Genomic DNA, 14,397 nt, shown 5'->3' with positions numbered 1-14,397 from the left:
ACATGTGACATGTTACAACTATCTTGTAACAAATCCTTAAACACCCTTTTTTTTATTAGTTTTTTTGGTGAAGGAGAGGGGACAAGCCCCAAAAAAAATAAACAAACTAAAAATCAACAAAAAGCAGAAAATACAAAAAGAAAAACTAATAAAACTAAGCACTAGGCTTGTCCAAAACCATCCTATCCCAAGCCAAGCCCCCTAACTCCTCCAATAAAACGACACGTAGGTCAAACAGGACCACCTCAATCATAACCAATTTCTCATCCAAAAAAGCCCCGTAGTTAGCAAGCCAATCTGCAACACGATTTGCCTCTCTATAGCAATGAGAAATGTCTATCTCCTATTCTCGACGAGAAAAAAGAGCCTTGCATCTTCGCAAGATATGAATATAAGGAGAGCCTTTAGGAATTTCACCTAATAGCAAACAAACCACCACTTCTGAATCAACCGAGATTTCTACTTTGCAGGACCACCATCCCAAGCTACCATCAAGCCTTGTAAAACTGCCATGAGCTCAGCCTTGGTACAAGAAAAAACCCTACAATTCATAGCAAACATCTTGAACAAGGCCCCATCGCAACCCTGAATTACCCCTCCAGCACCAGCTCCCCGGGTTCCCCTTTGCAGCACCGTCTGTGCTCAATTTAACCCAACCAACCCTTGGACACAACCACTTCACCATCACCTCTTTCCTCTTGCGCACCACCCCACCAGGACTCTCAAAATTGCGATCCATTGCTGCTCTAATTATGCCAAGCCGAGCATAAGTAAAGCTTGCCTGATCAAATGGGATGTTGGAATGTTCATTAAAACATCTCTCGTTCCTCCACTTCCATAACTACCAACAGGTAATTACAAAGAAACGAGGCCACTCACTACCCAATTTCGCATTGCCTTCATCAATATTATCCAGCACCCAATCCCTCATCGCCAAATTGTTTCCAAGCACTTGCTGGTACTCCTTAAGCTTCCTCCAAACTAACTTCACCACAAACTTGACAACGAGGGTCATCATTTAGAGTTCTAATAAACCTGTTAGAATTTGTCATCAAACGTTCTTGGATAGCAAGCCACATAAAGAAGCGCATCCTTTGAGGAACTTACATCCTCCGATTTGATTTCCAACCCCTGACTGCTTCAATGCTAGTAGCCTCTTCATTCCGGATAATTTTAATGGCTGATTTCAAAGAAAAACCACCGAAGATTACTTCATGAGCAGCTATTTCTCCAAGGACACTTGTTGGAAGAAATTCCGCAAAGATATCGAATTTCCAACCACTATTCTCATCCCACATTTCCCCAACTGTCATATCTTGTATCTCAAGGGGCGGTTCTTCACCAACATATGATAGCAAGGGATCCTTAGTTGCCCACCTATGGTGCCAAAAAAAGGTCTTATGTCCATTACCAATAGCCATATTGATGCCTTTTCGAACAATGTCCACGCTACTCATAATCCCTCTCCAAGCATTTGACGCATTTGCTTTCTCTTTGAACATATCGATATCACATCAATTGTCACAATACTTATCCCGGAGGACTCTCGACCATAGAGAATTTGGCTCCGCTAGAAATCCCCATCCCAATTTTGCAAGAAATGCACTATTGGTAATGTCGTATTGATTTTATCCCCAAACCTCCTTCACCTTTCGGCTTCACCAACTTGTCCCACGCAACCATATGAACTTTCTTTTTTCCTTCTGTACCACCCCACAAAAAGCTTCTAGTTTTACGGTCAATATCATCACAAGTGGACTGCGGAATTTTTGTGGACTGCATTGCATTGTATAGCAAGGGATCGAGCTAAGAGTTGACTGGATTAGAATCGCATAGCTTGCAATTGACAACGTCTTGGTCTTCCATCCAGCCAGTTTTTTGTTTATTTTCTCGACCAAGTATTAATACTCCCTCTTAGAATTCCTACCATTGATAGTCGGGACTCCTAAATATTTACCAAAATCATCCGTGGCTTCCATTCCCAAACAATTACACACTGCATCTCGAGTTTTATAATTCGTGTTACTTGAAAAATAAACACGAGATTTTTCTATGCTCACTTGCTTCTCGAAGCCACATAAAACTTATCAAGGCAATCTTGCATCACTTTTTCTTGATCCACACTTGCTTCACAAAATAGAATCAAGTCATCTGCAAACGCAAGGTGTGAGATTGACGGCTCATTGTGGCTAGCTCAAACCGGTTTCCAACTCCCCAATTTCACTTCTCTTTCTATCAAGTGCACTAAACGCTCCATACAAATAAGGAGACATATGATCTCCTTGTCAAATACCTTTAGATAGACTAAAAGCATCTAAAGGCTCTCCATTCCATAGGATTTGGAGCTTAGTTGAATTAATGCAAGTCATGACAATTTCCACCAAGTGATGGGGAAGCCGAAGCTCAGAAAGGGAGTCCTTAATAAAATACCACTTCAAACAATTGTAAGTCTTCTCAAAGTCAATCTTTACCGCCATAAGGCCACCCTTTCCTTGTTTATTGCGCATAGTATGGAGCATTTCTTGAACTATAATTACATTACATGTGATTTGCCTCTTCTAAAAACTAAATGGAGTCGGGGAGATCAATGTCGGCAATATCTGTTTAAGACGATTAACAAACACCTTCGTTACGATCTTATAAACTATGTTATATAGCATAGACCAATAGGCCGAAAGTGATTTTCTTTCTCCGGAACCTCCATCTTCGGAATAAGAACAAAGAAAGCATCGTTGAGTCCTTTCGGAAAATCTCAACCTTCAAGCATATCCTTCACCAAATTGACAACACTAGGCTGCACAAGATCCCAAAAAGCTGATAAAAAAGGAGTTGGAATCCGTAAGGCCCTGGGGCCTTATACGGTTTCATGTCCTTTACAGCGGCATATACTTCATAACTAGAAAACAGGTCTTAGTAGCTTCTCAAAGTCATTAGAAGCAATTTCAGGGAAATAATCCCACAATAATCTAGCCTCCACTGCTGCCCTTCGTTCATCAGAAAATAGCCCCTGCCAATAATGTTGAACAATACTTCGCACCTCACTTGAATCCGTCACCCACTCACCCTGAATATTTTGAATAGTCTCAATTCTAATATGTCTTCGTCTGATCACAGTCGAGAGATGAAAGTAACGCGTGTTACGATCACCGTCGCAAATAGAAACCATTCGTGATTTTTGAAACCATAGCATCTCTTCATCATTTAGCACATCCTCCATTTCTCTTCGCAACTTAGCTTCAAGTTTAACAAGGTGACGTTGCCTACCCTTCGATAATTCTGAATGGATCCCCTCAATTCGAGCCCATAACTCAGATTTCTTACGAAAAATATTTAAAATTTTTCTTTATTCCACTCATTCAACTTGTGCGCAAATTTCTTCAAGAAAGGAACCAAAGGCTTGCTACAACTTCACGTACTATGCACAAAATCATGGAAACACTGATGATTTAACCACGCCGCTTGAAAGCGGAATGGTTTTATAGCTGCAAGAATTAGGGCAAAACCCGTAGTACTTATCAAAATAGGGCAATAATCGGAATGGACTTTAAGGAGATTCCTAACAGCTGCCTCCGCAAATTTCATCCTCCATTCTTCATTAGCAAAACCCCAATCAAGTCTAGCCGACTTAAAGGTATCGGGGGAATTTCCTCTAAACCAAGTGTGTGTTGGTCTAGAGCAACCAAGATCGATTAAGGCTGAAGGATCAATAGGGTGATGGAATAATAACAAGTATACTCTAGAAGGGGGGTTGAATAGAGTATGGGAATTTTTCGTAAAACTGTAAATCTCAAGGTCTTGAAATCAGTTTCAAGGCTAAATAAACTGATTTGCTTATCAGAGTCAAGACTTAGAGATTTACTTCAAGGCTTAAAAACAAACTTTGAAACTTAGGCAGAATATGGATTACGAATTAAAATCAGAAATAAAAACAGTAAAGTAAAGCAAATAAAACGAGACAAGGCACATCGATATTTTTACGAAGTTCGGCAAATATGCCTACGTCTCCGCCTAAGGTTGTCCAACCTGTAGGATTTTAAATCTTTTTATTTCTTCCTTTAGAGTCCTAAAGCACCTAGAAGATCTCCCATCTTCTTTCCGTAGCCACCCAGCTACACCTTAGCAACCCAATTCCCAGAAATAAAAAGACTACCTAAAATACTTTGAGTATTATAACATTACTCTAAGTATATCTCACTTTTGATATATTCTTTTTCACTCTTAGATACACTTTTCTTTTCTCTCAATCTAATCACACAATAAGGTATTAAAGAACTTAGAGAGAAAATATTTTAACAAGTCTTGAATAACGTGAAGCTTGATAATACTTGGTTGGTACTTGAATACTTCTTGTGAAGTGCTGCACGCTATTTATAGAGTTAGAGGAGGCTTGAATTTCTGATTTGTGAACTTGTAAAGCTGTTGAACTTTCAACGTTTACCTTAATAGGTCTTGCGCGATTCTTGGGCTTCAAATTCAATGTTCAACTTGCAACAGAAATATTCAGCCTATCTTCAAGGGATTTCTGCAAAACAAACATTTAAATTTCAAGGAAATCGGTTAACATAGAATTAAGTTTAAATATGAAACTTATCCCATGAAACAAATATTCTGATAAAACAGAATATTGTTACTATTATCTCTATCTCTGCAAAACAGAATTTGTTAAAGAAATTTAATTTTATCAAAAGATATAATCAAATTATTAACATAAGATAAATTTGTTAGAGATAAATAAGCAGAATAAGTATCACAATAAGAATCAATAAGATCAGTCCATAATTCCGTCCAACCCACAACAATAACTTGTCACATGAATTGGGCTTTTCACAAATAGCCATATAGCATAGTCCACGCATATCCACTAATTCCAACTTATCCTTATTGGACTTTGAACAATATAACCTGCACATAACATTGCAATGGGTTTGACTTCCATCATACATATACAAAAAGCATACAGCCCATCAAGGTGGAGTCTTCAAAGGCATTATTGTCAACCCAGTTAGAAAACTCACAACATCTGCGTTGCATCTCCGACCCTCCTACTCTATTTCTCTCAGACATCAAAGTTGTCTCATTAAAATCACCGGCTAACAACCATGGGCTCGAGTACTGATCTTTAATTTTTTCAAGTTCCCTCCTCAAATCTTTCTTTAAAGAACTATCAGGGCTCGCGTATATGGCCGAAAATAGCCACTTTATTGTATCACTCTCTCTCTCCCTCTCTCACCACAAACTCTTGCATCTATCTCATGTTATGTTTGGTTTTGGTGTTAATCTCATGTTATATGTTTGTGGACATGCTACATTGAAACTTAATTAGTTATTCAAGTGCTAAGAAAGTGAGAAAATACCTGGCTAGCATGTCAGACTACAATCTAACATTATTTTTTCAAACAAGTCACAAGAGCATTATGAGTTTGAGCAATGTGTATGGCTGTATGAGTAACATTACGAGTATTTAAAAAGTACGGTAAAATAAGTTCAACTACTAGCCGCGGAGTACTGGATATAACTCCATTAATCATTTTTTTCATTTAAATGAGCGTCAAGGAACATGTAATCTAATATACGCATACCGTCCATCTTAACTACATAACTAAACAAAGACCTCATTAATCCATTTAGGTATTCGACAAAAAGAAAAGATTATTAGTTAAATATAATTTAAGTCATTTACGTTTTTAAAAAAAAAAAATAACATTTTAATGTTGGAGAGAAACACTAGCCATACACTACTTCAACCATTAAACACTACCTAAGACAGTTCTTTCTACTAGTGTTTTTACCAATTAAAAAAAGGCAAAAACGCTGACTGCTACTTACAAGACTACAACATAGTGGCATACCACTGAACAAGGCCCACAATAATTTATGATAAATTTATCTTAGCAAGCACTTGCTTACAAAATTAAATAGGCAAAATTGGCCTCAACAACAGAACTTTTAACAAAGTGCATGCGACATCATGAACTTTGACTAGTAACAGCATCAACTTCTTCATCGGGTGCACCAATATCATAAATGAAACTGAGTACCGGAGATTTTGTCGAAAATGTGTAATCTTCAAAAAATTTATTAATTTTTTTGCAAATTTTGACATCATATATAGTTCTTAATGTCCAAATTGACCCAAGACCTTAACCTAGACATCATATAGCATGCAAATCAATGCGTTTTCTTATAAATCTTTTGCCAAATTTGATCTCGAAATTGACCCCTACGATCTAAAATGACCCCCAAAAATCTTGTCTGATCATTTCTTCCTCATGCAAATCGAGGCTACGCAATCCAAGACAATTTTTGCTAATTTTAAAATATTAGATACCTTGTCTTCAAAAATAATCTCTAATGTCGAGTTTCATTTATGATATTTTATGCACCCGATGAAGAATTCACTACAAGAAAACAGCTGGATTCCGACGGAAAAATTCCGTCGGAAACACCGAAAAATCCGTCGGAAAACGGCCTTCCGATGGAATTCCGTCGGAATCCGTCTGTCACAATACCCTTCAGAGGAAATTGGATGTTTTCCGAGGGAAATTCCGTCAGAAGCCTCTTTTCCGACGGAATCCATTCCGTCGGAGCTGGTTTTGACTTTAAATGGGAGTCCGTCGCAATTTTCCGACGAAAACGATTCCGTCGGAAAAGGACATGTTCCAACGGAATTATTCGTCGGAATCGTCCCTCTTCCGACGGAATATTCCGTCTGAATCTTCTCCCCTTCCGACGAAATTTTCCGTCGAAAACTACTTGTTCCGACGGAAAATTGCGTCGGAAGGGGGAAGATTCCGACGAATAATTCCGTAGGATCATGTCCTTTTCCGACGGAATTTTCCGGCGAATAATTCCATCGGAAAGTAAGAGATTTCGACGGATTTTTTCGTCGGAATTATCCCTGTTTATTTAGCAAATTAAACGATTTAATTTGGATTTCGTCACCTATATATCCTGCACCTAATTTAAGATAAATTTGAATTTATGATTTAATCACGAAAATATTTTTATATATTTATTTATAATAATGTATACATTGTGTGCAACTATACAACATAATCTAAATCTAAATACATGTACATACTATATACACAAATTCTAAGGTACAGCTGGAGTACCTTGCCCTGCACCACGCTACCCAGGTCGTTTGTGGGGTCTCGACGCTGATGTGGAATGTTGGAACATGAGTCGTTGCTGGAGAATCGACGCATCATCTCTTCATACCTCTCTTGGTTTCTCCTTTCTTTTTCGGCCAATCGAGCCTCCATCTCGACTTCCATTTCACTCCGCATAGCTTGCACCCTCTCCTCCACCCTCTGCTCGACCCTCTGTTCCACCTGATCCCGCATCTGGGAAAGAAAGGAAGACGTGTACTGCTAGGAAGACTTGGAACCTAAACCCTTCCTGTTGCCATAATACAGCTTTGCACCTTGGCCAAGTCCCTTCACACGACCCTTCTTGTTCCGACCTCCTACAGTTTCCCAGTACAACTCATTTGGAATCTTCCGAATCCCTTGGGTGCTTGCTTCTTCAACTTTCTTCTGGTAGGCCTCTTACAAGTTACAAATATGATAAGGTGCACACAGATGTAAGTTAAAATCAGCTTTCTGAACAAAATAGAACCAAGTAAGTCCTATATGACCTATTCTTTGCCCATTATCTACATTTCTTACCAAATGAACCATTTCTTTCTCATAACATGTCTATTATAGGTAGTTTTAGGTGTACATGCCTTGAAATCACAAAAAAAAAAAACCAACTCCCTAAGTTTTGGGAACAATTTGGACCAAAACTGAACCAACTGAGGCCTATATGATCTATTCTTTGCCTATTTTCTACATTTCTTACCAAATGAACCCTTTCTTTCTCATAACATGCATATTATAGGTAGTTTTAGGTGTAAATGCCTTGAATTAAAAAAAAAAACCAACTCCCCAAGTTTTGGGAACGATTTGTCCCAAAATTCAACCAATAGACCCCTATATGACCTATTCTTTGCCTATTTTCTACATTCTTACCAAATGAACCATTTCTTTCTCATAACATGTCTATTATAGGTAGTTTTAAGTTTAAATGCCCTGAAATCACCAAAAAAAAACCAACTCCCTAAGTTTTGGGAACGATTTGGACCAAAATTGAACCAACTAAGGCCTATATGACCTATTCTTTGCCTATTTTCTACATTTCTTACCAAATGAACCCTTTTTTTGTCATAACATGCATAATATAGGTAGTTTTAGGTGTACATGCCTTTAAATCACAAAAAAAAGCCAACTCCCTAAGTTTTGGGAACGATTTGGACCAAAATTGAACCAACTGAGACCTATATGACCTATTCTTTGCCTATTTTCTATATTTCTTACCAAATGAACCATTTCTTTCTAATAAAATGTCTATTATAGGTAGTTTTAGGTGTACGTGCCTTGAAATCACAAAAAAAAAAATCAACTCCCCAAGTTTTATGAATGATTTGTCCTAAAAATTCAACCAATAGACCCCTATATGACCTATTCTTTGCCTATTTTCTACATTTCTCACCAAATGAACCATTTCTTTCTCATAACATGCATATTATAGGTAGTTTTAGGTGGACATGCCTTGAATTCACAAAAACGAAACAACTCCCTAATTTTTTGGAACGATTTGGAAAGTAGTTCATGAAATCAATCAAATAAGTTCAAATCCTAAGTGTTATTGAAGTTATTACCGCAATATGCTGTGCTCTGGTGTTGGCTGGTACTGTGCCTTTCCCAGGCACTTCCTTGAAGTGCGTCTTCCGAAAAAGCTCATGAGCTGTTGGGAGCTGGCCTTTATTCTTCGCCGCCTTTGATTATACATGCAGAAAATGATAAACTTTAAATGTTAGAGCACCTTTACATAGTAATACACAATTCTCTTCTATTTTACCTGCCTATTCAACAAACTTACCATCCGTTTAGCATGTTGTACAGCTGACATCGAACCCTGATTGTGGGTAGCTTCAACCACATTTTCCATTGAACTGCCCCTCTTGTTCTTCTTGTTTTGGGCCGACCTCTTCTTGTAAGTTGGATCATTGGCAACAATATCCATCATTTTCTTGTGGACGTCCTCATTGAGAAAGCCTAGTTTGGCGCCTCTCATCTTGTGCGTGACTGTGTAGAACATGTCACGTACTCGAGTAGCAAACTTCTTTTCAAAAGTGTGCTTCACATCCTCGGTCAATTGAGGTGCCTATGTGAATTCTTTCTGCAAATGATAGACTTTATAAGTCATATACTCAATTTCATCTCATACTTTTCATAAAACATGTATTAATTAAGTTTAAAATAGCTTACGCTGAATAATTTCCACTAGTGTTGCTTTGTTGCTTCATCCACCTCTCCGTAGTTCCTCACCTTGTTGTCGTTAAACCTACATTTAAAGACGAAACCACAAAGTTAGATGATCATCAACAAAAAGTATTATAAAACTTGTTAGAAGTAATAAAAAGGTTAATTTCTCAAAATTAAGAATATAAAAACCAATTCGTTGAATGTATGTACATACCAAAGCACAGTAGGGTCTAATACCAGCAACTGTGAATGCTCCTGTGTTTGATCTCGTGATGAGCTGGAAGTAGGCTCTTGAGTAGCACCCAAATCATGTGCATCCGCATCTGCCATGTCCTCATCGGAGGAGTCGATCTCCATTGTCCGTTTACCATTATCTTTACCGCCCGCCATGATCACCTGAAATAGTTGTTAATAACATGACAACATATTATAAGTTACAAGTGTAGTACAATGTAATAAATTTCAGCATAAAAGTAATGATTTATTATAGACCAAGTCAATTGTCATTTTTATAATAACAAGCAAATTCAACGAAGGAGAGTAACATATTCTCCTATTCATTAATGTCATCACTACTATCACTACTGGAATCATCACTACTATCATCTAATAATACATCGATGTCATCATCCTCATCACTATCAATAGAGTCGATACTAGATTCGCCATCTTCATCCCTTGAGATAACAAAGCCATCGTCATCATCTTCCTCATCATCATCTATGGCATAGTCCGGAATGTCATTCGGTGGGCAAAGCGTTGCATGTACTTGTGGGGATGGTACCTGTAAAAACTCTAAGTCCACCGGAGCATCAACCACTGACTTTGCTTGTGTTTTAAACACAACCCACCATTGAACTCGATGCCGTTTCAGGCTAGGGTATGATGCGTAGTACACTTGAGTCACTTGGTAAGATAAGACAAATGGATCACTACAAGAAAACAGCTTGATTCCGACGGAAAAAAATCCGTCGAAAATCGGAAATTCCGTCGGAAAACGGCCTTCCGACGGAATTCCGTCGAAAACAGTTTGTCGCAAAACCTTTTGTAGGAAATTCGACCTTAATTGAAATTTCGTCGAACTTGGGGAGGTTTCCGACGGAAAAATTAAAAAAAATAATAAAAAAAAAGAGCCCCATCTACCAGCACCCACACCACCCACCAGCACCACCTCAACCAGCCCACACCACCCACCAGCACCACCTTACCTGAACCCACACACCAAACCCACCACCTTAATCCACCTAACCCAAATCTACCCAACCCGAATCCCACCAAACCCTAACCCGAACCCACCCACCAGACCCAGCACCTTAACCAACATTCGAACCCACCCACCTAAAACCACCCAATTAACCCACCTAATTCGAACCCACGACCCATCATCTAAACCCACCTAATTTGAACCCACCCACCTTAAACCACCCACGACCCACCATCCGTCACCTAAACCTACCCAAACAAAACCCAGAACCACCAACACCGAACTCCAGCAGCCACACCACCCACCACAACCGTATATATTAAAATAAGTTGATTAAATAACAAAATAAAATCAGAAAAAAAAGAAACATACCTTAATTCGACCACACAATTGCAAAATTGGGTTTACGAGGTCAAATTCATCCATGAAAACTCTAGATCTAGAGTTTTCATGGTCGAATTTGACTTGAAAACCTTTGTTTTTGGCAAATTTGTTGTTGTTAGTGTCGGTATTAGTGGTTTTGGGTGAGAAGGAGGACGAAGAGGGAGAAGGAGTTGTTGGTGGTGGTGTCGGTGTTGGTGGTTTTGGGTGAGAAGGAGAACGAGAGGACGAGGAGGGAGAAGGAGTTATTATTGGTGTTGGTTATGGTAGTTGTTTGGGTGAGAAGGAAAGGACAGAGAAGAGATAGGGGAGGGAGAAGGAGGACGAGGAAGGAGAAGGACAGAGAAGAGAAGAGAGGACGAAGAGGAAGGAGGGAGAAGAGGAAAGAGAAGAGAGGAGGACAAAGGAAAGAGAAGAGAATAGGAGAGAAGAGAGAAAGAGAAAGAGAAAAGGGAAAGAAATAGGCGGTGTATGTGTGATTAGGGTTTCCTGTGTTTCTTTTTTTATATATATAAATTAGATTCCAACGAAATATTCCGTCTGAAATTTCCGACGGATTAAAAATCCGTCGGAAATTTAACTTTCCGACGGAATATTCCGTCAGAAAAACCATATATTCCGACGGATTAAAAATCCGTCGGAAATTTCCGACGAATTTTTAAATTCCGTCGGAATTTCCGATTTTTCCGACGGAAATACGTGTTCGTTGGAAATCGGCCTATTTCTTGTAGTGGATCATACTTGGGGTACTTCATTGTATGATTTACTTCGACAAGCTTGTATTGTTCATGTATGTTCATTCCCCTACCACAATTCATCCAACTACACTTAAACAAAATAATCTTGTACTCTTTTTCGGGACCAGTGTAGACCAGTTCAATAATAATGTCGTCTAAAATGCCGAAATACTCTCCACCATCCTCACTTGATACACACACGCCATAATTCATCGTAGATTTGTCCTTGCCATGGGCATATGTATGGAAATTAAAGCCACCGACAAAAATCTGCTTCCAAGTTCGAACACGCAGTACATCCGAATTTGGTTCCTCCTCAACAACCTATCAACGTTTTGAATATAACCATCACTCTTCCATAATTAAGTAAATTGAATAGAAAGGAATATTAAATCATAAGTATGTCACGTATAGACAGTTTATATCACCTTGCGATGAAACCAAACAGAGAATTCAGCTTTGCATTTCTCCATTACTTCTTCTCTACGCAGATAAGGTCGAGTACTAAGAATGTGGTCCTCGAACTTCCTACGAGGCCAAAAATAATGTAAATCAACATTGTTATCATTTTAGTTGTTCATAGCTTTGAACACACTTCATTCCTAAACATATTATACCTTTCGTATTGACCAAGAATGTCGGTGTTTCGTAACACGAACAAATGAGCACACTAGAGTTCTTTTTCATCTAACCACCGAGTTTTGCCCTCATTTGACACACGACCGCTATCCTCCGTGAACAACTCTGGAATTTCAGTGTCGTCCACTGTGGAGTCTACGTCGGCATTCATTTTGACCGAGATCTCGTGTTTTATTGTCAACCGTCGCCTGAAAGTAGTTACTGTAGAAGTTTGTTATCTCTTCGGTGAAATAAGCATTGCAAATGGATCCTTCAACTCGAGCCTTGTTTCCAAATTTTCGTTTCAAATGATTGAGGAACCTGCAATCATAGTTATGTAAATGTATAAACACGACATGACATTGAATCTGATGTAAGAAATAGGATGTGCATGGGTCTTTGATTTACCTTTTGTACGGATACATCCATCTATATTGACCACATAAATTCCCCTCATATGGAAAATGAATAGGTAAATGCTCCATGGAGTTAAAGAATGCAGGGGGGGAAGACCTTTTCAAGCTTGTACAGGATCTCAGCTATGTTTTTCTCCAATCGCTCCATGTCACTAACTGATGTTGTATAGCAACAAAAATCGCGAAAGAATTGGCTGATCTCTGTTATTTCATTCTAAATATGGCAATGGAGCAATTCCCTCAGAGCAGTAGGCAACAACCTTCCATGAACACGTGACAGTCATGGCTTTTCATTCTGTGTAGCTTACATGCTTGCATATCTACGCATCTGCTCAAATTGGAGGCTTAACCATCGGGAAATTGCAGCTGTTTAACCAACTCGCACAAAACTTTTCTCTGAGCCTTGTCAAGAGCAAATGGAGCCCTTGGCATGAACTCTTTTCCTCTATCATCCTCCTGAAGATGAAGTTGCGGACGTTTACAATATTTGGCAATGTCATTTCGAGCGGATGACGTGTCACACGTATGCTTTTTCACATCCACTACAGTGTGAATTAACTGATAAAAGAAGTTTTTTTCAATGTGCATGACATCTAAGTTGTGACGAATAAGCAGATGCTTCCAATATGGAAGCTCCCACAGTATGCTTTGCTTGAACCACCCCTTCTTTTCTTTTTTGAGGCGTTGAAGTGACTCGGGCCCATCTGTACCCTTTGGAAGGTCTTTCATACATTCCCACAGCTCCTCTCCTGACATAATATGTGGAGGTGCACCCTTTTCGACTTTGTTTTTGCAGAATGCAATTCTACTATTCCGAAAAGGGTGATATGTCGAAAGGAACTGGCAGTGGCAATCAAACCAAGAAACCTTACAACCATGTTCAAGCCAAAATGCTTTGCTTTTCTCCATGCAATATGGACAAGCTTTCTTACCAGATGTGGCCCAACCGGACAACATACCATAAACCAGGACGTCACTAACGGTCCATAGGATAGCTGCTCGAAGATTGAAATTCTGTTTCATGGAAATATCATACGTATGCGTGCCAACTTCCCATAATTGTTTCAACTCCTCTATCAACGGTTGCATGTACACATCCAAGTTTCCCTTAGGGTTTTTAAGACCAGGATCGAACAACAAAAGGAACATAAATTGTATTTTCATACACATTGAGGGAGGCAGGTTGTAAGGGGTCAAAATGACAGGCCAACAAGAATATTGTCCCCCAAACTTGCCATGAGGAACAAAACCATCTATACATAAGCCAAGCCGAACATTACGAGGCTCGGAGGCAAACTCTGGAAAGCAACTATCGAGGTGTTTCCAAGCTTCACTATCACTAGGGGTGCCATTGTGCCTTGAACTCGAGGATTTTTCGAATGCCATGTCATTTCCTCCGAAATGTTCTTGGTTGTAAAGAGCCTTTGCAACCTGGGTGTGATCGGGAAATAAAACAAAACGGTCAAAGGCACTAGGCTACCCTTGGAAGTCTGCTTGTATCGGTCGCTGCCACACGCCCTACATGTAGACAGCTTAGCATCATCCATCCAAAACAGCATACATCCTTTCGGGCAAGTGTGAATCCTTTCATGAGGCAGTTCCTAGCCCTTCACAATCTTTTTCACCTCATAGAATGTGTCGGCCATATGGTTGTTGTTAGGAATTGCTTCACTGAGCAAAGAAACAAACCCATCAACAAATCTGTGGGGCATATTATTCTCGCACTTTAG

This window comes from Chenopodium quinoa, unplaced genomic scaffold, assembly GCF_001683475.1.
Source record: "Chenopodium quinoa cultivar QQ74 unplaced genomic scaffold, ASM168347v1, whole genome shotgun sequence".
Classification (NCBI taxonomy): Eukaryota; Viridiplantae; Streptophyta; class Magnoliopsida; order Caryophyllales; family Amaranthaceae; genus Chenopodium; species Chenopodium quinoa.
This window is presented reverse-complemented; position numbering follows the sequence as displayed.